This window comes from Apodemus sylvaticus, chromosome 12, assembly GCF_947179515.1.
Source record: "Apodemus sylvaticus chromosome 12, mApoSyl1.1, whole genome shotgun sequence".
NCBI lineage: Eukaryota > Metazoa > Chordata > Mammalia > Rodentia > Muridae > Apodemus > Apodemus sylvaticus.
In genome coordinates this window covers 35137012-35144206 of record NC_067483.1, presented here as the reverse complement: position 1 = coordinate 35144206, position 7195 = coordinate 35137012, and the positions used below count along the sequence as shown (strand labels likewise).

The window sequence follows — 7195 nt, the reverse complement described above, 5'->3', positions numbered from 1 at the left end:
AGATATGGTCATGGTTTTGTTGTCCTGAGAAGAAAAGGGTCTTTGGAGCTATGGGTCAAAACTTTCTGGAAGCAAGGACGACTTCTAGACTTCTAAGACAGCAGCTAGCCAATGGGTTCCTTTACTAGTTAGGGTATTTCAAATGGGAGTTTTGGTTTCTTTTCTTTTCTTTTCTTTTCTTTTTCTTTTTTTAACTTTCAGACAAACAAAATAGTCGTGCCAGCTAAAGAAATGACATTTCAGCTAAATCCTGAGAAAGAGGCAACCCGGGACATAAGAGGAAGTGGGAACACTCTAAACTAATAAGCAGCTCTGAGAAAGTTCTGGAGGAGAAAAATCTTCAGAGCATCGGGGAACTGAGAAGAGGCCCCCGTGTGAGCCTGGGGCGAGCTCAAGCACAGGCCAGATTGGCGAGCAGTGGGCTGACTCTGACTTTGGGGCCCTGGGAAGGAATGTGGGTGTCTGGTGGGGGTAGGGGTGGGGGTGGAGGTAGGGGGTGGGGTGGGTCCATTTTCATTTCTTTTCCTGCTGCTGTGATAAAATACCTGAGACAGCAAAGGCTCACCTGAGCTCACAGTTCACAGAGTCCACAGCAGTGAAGTCCAGGCTGCAGGACCTTGAGGCAGCTTATCAGTCAGAAAAGAGAACAGCGAGGCCTTTCTGCTATAGGCACCTCCTTTTTTTCTACTTCTACAGTCCGGGATTCCAGCAGGGGAAAGGATGCTACCCATAGCAGGTGGGCCTTCTGGCCCCCACTAAGGTAACCAAGACAACCCCACGAGCTCTCTGCAGGGAATCCCAGATTCCATACGTTGATGTTTAGCACTAGTCAGCATACAAGAAACCATTTCCTTCTTCTTTAGGGGGCTATGGAAGGCTAAGTGTGCTTGTATGGGTCTCAGTGTAGAGGACAGAAGCCCACCTGGGATGGGGGTGAAGGCAGAGAGGGCCGATTTGGTGGACTGGTGACCAGCAAGCCCCAGGGATTCTCCTGTCCCCACTTCCTCCCCAGTGCTGCGATTATAGGTATGTACAGCCATTCTCTCTTTAATGAAGCTCTGGACGAAACAGGATTTGGTGTATGATAGGCGAGGACCCGGCCAACTGAGCCTCGGTGTCCAGTTCGTACAGTTCTGTAGCTTCAGTTTCCATGTCTGTACAGTGAGAGCAGTAGACTGATCTATTTCCATTTCGATGTTCCCTTTCCTAATTCTCAAAAAAAAGGAAAGAAATGTATGGGAAAGTGGGAACGGTGGGACTGGAGAGATGTCTCAGCAGTTAGAAACGCTTGCTTGTGTTTCGAAGGACCTGAGTCCAGTTCCCAGCGCCCATGTCAGACAGCTCACAACTGCCTGTGACTTCAAAACAGATCCTGAAAAATAAAGGTGAAAGGGAGAAGTAATATAAAAAAGAGACCACCTAGGACCAAGAAGAAAGTTACGAAGCAGAGGCAGAAAAGAAATTCACTTAAAATGGGACCCTCGGTCCCTGCCCCGCAGCCCCACCAGGGATGGCTTACTTAAAACAACACTCAGTTACCAGGTGTAGGTTTTGTTTTGTACCAGCAGATATGTATTATTGTTTCCATTTATTTAATCTGTAGTTTTAGTTGTTGATATTGTAAATAGTCCTAATTTACAAAAACATGACAGTGGCCCCCAAATGGTAGCAATAAAAATAATATGTAAGCGTCATACCTCAGGATAATATGCAAACTGCAAAGAGAGGGAAGACTCCAAAGATAAGTGCGGGAGATGAGGCGGCGTTCACTAACAGTAATCGCAGCCATGAGCTGGTGCACTCTCTCGATGCAGGGCTATAAGCTGAGCTGAAGAGTCTGAACTCTGGATTGAACTGGATGGGCAATGAATGGATTTGCCCTCAACCTCCCGGGTGATACCTGTTGTAAATTTTTTTTCTGAGACAGCAGGAAGCCATGAAAACTTCAATGTCATTTTCAAAGTACAGTGACCTCCCTGGTAAGACAATAAAAGATTTCCCAGGACAAGTACAAACATGAAAACTGCTTCCCAAAACATAACTGAGCTTGTTGCTAAAGGAAATGGACAAAACAGCTATAGAGGCATAATAAAGAAGGTGGATGTCATCTATAGCCAAGAAACTCATGAAACTAGCTCCCACAAGATCCCTTTGTCACAGAACATTGGTCTGTTGTGTATTGTCAGTGGTGGGAGTAAGATGGTGTCTTAGTTAGGGCTTTACTGCTGTGAACAGACACCATGACCAAAGCAACGCTTATAAGGACAACATTTAATTAGGGCTGGCTTACAGGTTCAGAGGTTTAGTCCATTATCATCAAGGCAGGAACATGGCAGCATCCAGGCAGACGTGATGCAGGAGGAGCTGAGGGTTTACATCTTCAACTAAAGGCTGCTAAACCACCAACCAAGGAGTGTACAGGGAGGGATCCATGGATCCAGATACATGTGAGGCAGAGGATGGCCTTGTCTAACCTCAATGGGAGGGGAGACCCTTGGTCCTGTGGAGGTTTGATGCCTCAGCGTAAAGAGATGCTGGAGCAGGGCGGCAGGAGGAGTGGTAAGTGGGGGAGCACCCTCATAGAGGCAAAAGGGAGAGAGGAGAGGGCAGATGTGGGATGGGGAGGATTGTGGACGGGTAAGGGAGAAGTAGGATATCATTTGAGATGTAAATGAATGAAATGATTAATAAAAAATAAAATAGACTGAAAAATAAATAAAAACCTTTCCATGAAGCAGTCTTTTGTGATATTTAAGCTTAGGATCGACACCCACTGAAGAGAAAGAAGGAAGAGGTTAGAAAATATTGTCAATAAATCTTAGCAGAATAATTACGTATCATCAAGAAGAGACCAGCATCACTGAGGCAAAAATCTCCTGAGAAGTGTTTCCTCGGGGTCAGCACACAGAAATTGTGGTCCAGAGAGACCCAAAACTGTACCTTGGGGAGGCAGCCGAACTTGGTAATATTGGTTTGGAAGGCATGAAGGGGTCCTGGAGAGCAGCTGGGGGTTAGCACCATGCGAGGTCAGAAGAGGCCATTGGTGAATGTGCAGCCTCGGTTGACCTGGAAGGCTCAGGACTGAAAGGTGCGTGGAGAGAGGCTGAAGGCTGGCGTGGTACGGCAGGGTCAGAGTCCCCGAAGAGAGCCCAGAAGAGGCTCCAGTGAAGGTGCACTCCTGTTGCAGTGGAGAGATGAGCGTTTTGGAGATACCAGTGTTACGGAATGCCTGCCAAGGCCAGCAGCCGCTGTGGACTGGAGTTTGCCTGAACCTAAGAGATAAGCCACATGAGCTATGGGTGGCAGAGCCAGAGAACGCCATTTAAGGCCCTTTGGAGCCCAGAGGTTTGTGAGTAGGTCGCAGACATGAAGATCTGAACTCTACCTGGTTGGACTTCGTTTTTGTTTTGTTTTGTTTTGTTTATTTGATTTGATTGTAGTTGTGTCCTGGTTGTTTCTTTCTGGAGTAAGAAAGGGTAAACTTAATTTTATTTTACTTAATTTTGATTTTACCAGAGAGCACAGAAAAAGACTTAGGAATTTTACAAAGATTCAGAAATTTTAGAGAGACTTTGAATATTTTAGGGGAACTTTAGATATTGTAGAGAAAGTTTGAATATTTTAGAATAATTTTGAACTTTAAAAGAGACTTTAAATGTTTTAAAGTAACTGGATTTTAAAGTGTTTGAGTTTTTAAAAACTGGGATTTTTAAAGTTGGAATGTTTTATATGGTGATATTGACATTAACATGACATCTTGGGGACAAATAAGAAAGAAAAGGTTGTTGCTGAATAACGTTATGTTTCTGTGTCAGGTTGCGAAAGGGCCAATGGTGCTTAACACCAGCCAGGGTCATTGGGAAGAAGGAACCTCAATTGAGAAAATACCCTCACTAGATTGGCCAATGGTTGAGCCCGTGGAACATTTTCTTGACTGGTGACTGATGAGGGATGACCCAGCCCATTGTAAGTTGTGCTACCCCTGGGCACGTGGCCCAGGATGGTATAAGAAAGCAGCCTCAGCGAGCCCTGAGGAGCAAGCCGGTAACTGCACCTCTCTAGAGTCTCTGCATCAATTTCTTTAGTTTCCTATCCTGACTTCCCTGGATGACGAATTACAAGCTATAAATTGAAAGAGACCCTTTCCTCCCAAGCTGCTTTTGGTCATGGTGTTTTATCACAATAGATATGCTAAGTGAGGCAATATATAAAATGCATTTTAGGTTTGTGTGTGTGTGTATGTGTGTGTCTGTGTATGTGTGTGTCTGTATGTGTTATGTCTCTGTGTGTCTGTGTGTGTCTGTGTGTGTCTGTGTGTGTGTGTCTGTGTGTGTATGTCTGTATGTGTGTATGTCTGTGTGTCTGTGTGTGTGTGTCTGTGTGTGTCTGTCTGTCTGTCTGTGTGTATAAGCCAGATGTCATTCCTTAGGTGCCATCTATCTAACTTGTTTGTGGCGGCAATGTCTTTCACTGGCCTTGAACTCAACAAGTGGGCCAAGCTGGCTGGCCAGTCTGAGAGATCTGTCTCCTGCTCCCCAGTTCTGGCTACTGCAAGCCCTTGTTACTATGCTTGGTTTCTTATAGGAGTGCTGGGATTCTTCTCAGGTCCTCACGTTCTTGCCATTTTACTGAGCCATCCCTCTAGCCCCAGGCTTGGTCTTGAATCAACACCTTTGGAACAGAGAGAAAGCAAGAACAGACAGGGAGAAAATTTGAGGTTAAGTCTCAGCTCTGTGGAAACATTCTGAAGCTGGGGTGACACTATAATTTTGTCTTGAGACCCACTGGAAGGGCTTGTCCCAGGGACAGAGAGTTGTCATCTCCAGCCAAAGCATCTCCAAAGGCTGCCTATGACAGCTGGATGTTGCTGTCCTAGTAACTTTTCGTCTAGCGTCACCTAAGAAGGGCGTCTCAGTTGAGGAATTGCTCAGATCAGCTTGCCTTGTGAGAATGTCTGTAAGGGTGTCTTGATCATTCATTCATGTAGGAGGGCCCAGCCCACTGTGAGCGACACCATTCCCTCAGAGGGTGGTCCTCAGCTGTATAAGAAAGCCTGCTGAATTTAAGCCACCCCTTGAGCCAACAGTGTTCCTTCACGATTTCTGCTTGAATTCCTGCCCTGACTTCCCTCGATGATAGCTTATAATCTGTGAGCCAAGATAGACCTTTTCCTATCTCAGGTTACCCTTGGCCCCAGCATTTTGTCACAGAAACAGAAATGAACCAAGGACAGGTTCTTCCAGGAACACATGTGAGAACTTATACGAGAAGTGGGATTCATTTCCCACTCCCAGAAGGGTATCAGGCCGTGATCGGCACAGCACCCACCACCACACAGGAAGTGGTGAAACCAGGAACAAATGGCAGGAGTTCAGGGTTTTCACAAGGAAGGAGGTTTTGAAATAAGAAATGAGATAAAAAGTAATTTCTTCATGACCGTGTGTATAGTTTCAAAAGGCTGCTGTGTGGCCATATCTCATGGAGATAGATAGCAGTTTGCACAGGCTGTACCTGAGTGGTCAACTGAAGGGGAAGATAAAGGGTCTGCTTTGAGTCACGAGTTGCGGCCAGGGAGATGGCTCCATTGGGAAAGCGCTTGCTCTGCAAGTCAGATCCTTGGCATCTGAATACACACTGTGAGGAAGGTGCCCTGCATCTGTGACCTAGGGCTGAGAGGGTGGAGACAGACAAGCAGATCCCTGGAACTCGGAGTCTATTCAAATCAGCGAGCTCCAGGTTTAGGAAGAGACCCTGGCGGCAAAATAATGTTGACAAATACTGACAAAGATACCCAGTGACAACCTCTGGCCTCCACCCATGCCCCACACACATACACATGAACATGTACACAAACCTACACTAAACACACACACATACACACACACACACACATGAGAGAAAAAGAGAGAGAGAGAGAGATTGAGAGAGAGATTGAGAGAGAGATTGACACATGTGTAAACAGCTAAAAAAAAATCTGAAAAAAATGAAGCAAAAGAGATGGCTCAGAGGTCAGAGGTCAGAGCACGTGTTGCCCTCACAGATGACGCGGGTTCAGTTCCAGCACCCACAAGATGGCTCATGGCCATCTGAAATTCCAGTTCTAGGGGATCCGACACCTCTTCTGACTTCTTTGGGTACCAGGCATGCACATGGTGCACATACATACTATTCAGGTAAAACATTCATATATGTAAAGTGAAAACAAAGATACCTTGAACTTGTCTTAATTCTGAACAACATTTTGATTCATTGCTAGAATTTAGTAGTTTTCCTCACTTGTTAGAAACAAGCCTACTATACGATTTTGCACATCTAGACACACACCAAGTGTGTTTCAGAGACAAGTGGAGCCCAAGAACAGACCAGAGAGCTACTCATTATCCCGACATGCACCCTCCAGCTGCCCCTTGCTACAGAATGAAGGCCCATCCACAGATCCACCTCCAGAGAAAGCACTCACCATGATTCTGGCTCTGTGTGTGACCAGGCTTGACCAGAACCCGATACAGCTACCTGTCCCTGCTCCTTCATAACTGTGAATTGTGACTCTCTAATCAGAAGCAGAAGAGGGAAAGGAACAGAGAGAAAAATTAATGATGCAGATTTGTGACTCAAGGAGGTGATTGGAAGAAATCACAGGAGCTGGGCTGAGAGTCCTGGGAACAATGAGACAATCATTGCTTTAAAGTTTTAAATTATCTTGTGTATATGTGGGGACACTTGGACATGTGTGTATGCATACACACACACACACACACACACCCCTCCACAGATATGTTTCACACATACACACACACACCTCCACAGACATGTTTTACACACACACACACACACACACACACACACACACACGCATGCACCTCCACAGATAAGTTTTTAGTTCTTTCTGCACATAGGAGATGTGTTTTCAAGTTTAAAATATAGATCCCATTATTGAAATTGAGTTTTAAGACCACAACCCTACACTGCCCTGTGCTTTTGCATTGGGCTGTAAAGTTACTTACTCTATTATTCGTATTGGCTCGCCTCATTTAGTTGTCTCTGTAGCTTCCATGGTACACACGTCCGCTTGTTTACTGTAAGCCTCTCCCACTGAAGCAGTCTCACTGATTCCACAAGCCTTGCTCCCATCCCGCAGAGCAACAGCAAGCCATGCACTTACTAGATGGTCAGTGAAAGAGTGACGGCAAGGGAT

The 7195-nt window shown here is 45.6% G+C and overlaps 1 long non-coding RNA gene across 2 annotated transcripts; it reads right to left on the bottom strand.

Annotated features, from left to right (window-relative positions):
* Positions 1-554: 554 nt before the first annotated feature.
* Positions 555-3227, bottom strand: LOC127697732 (uncharacterized). Of its 2 annotated transcripts, none has more exons than XR_007980516.1 (4): positions 2941-3227; positions 2291-2773; positions 1698-1900; positions 555-1372 (listed from the first exon to the last, which is right to left on the bottom strand). It is a non-coding gene; the product is annotated as an uncharacterized LOC127697732 (long non-coding RNA). The 2 variants fall into 2 exon arrangements; XR_007980517.1 differs by having other exon boundaries at positions 2291-2534; positions 2941-3216.
* Positions 3228-7195: the final 3968 nt, after the last annotated feature.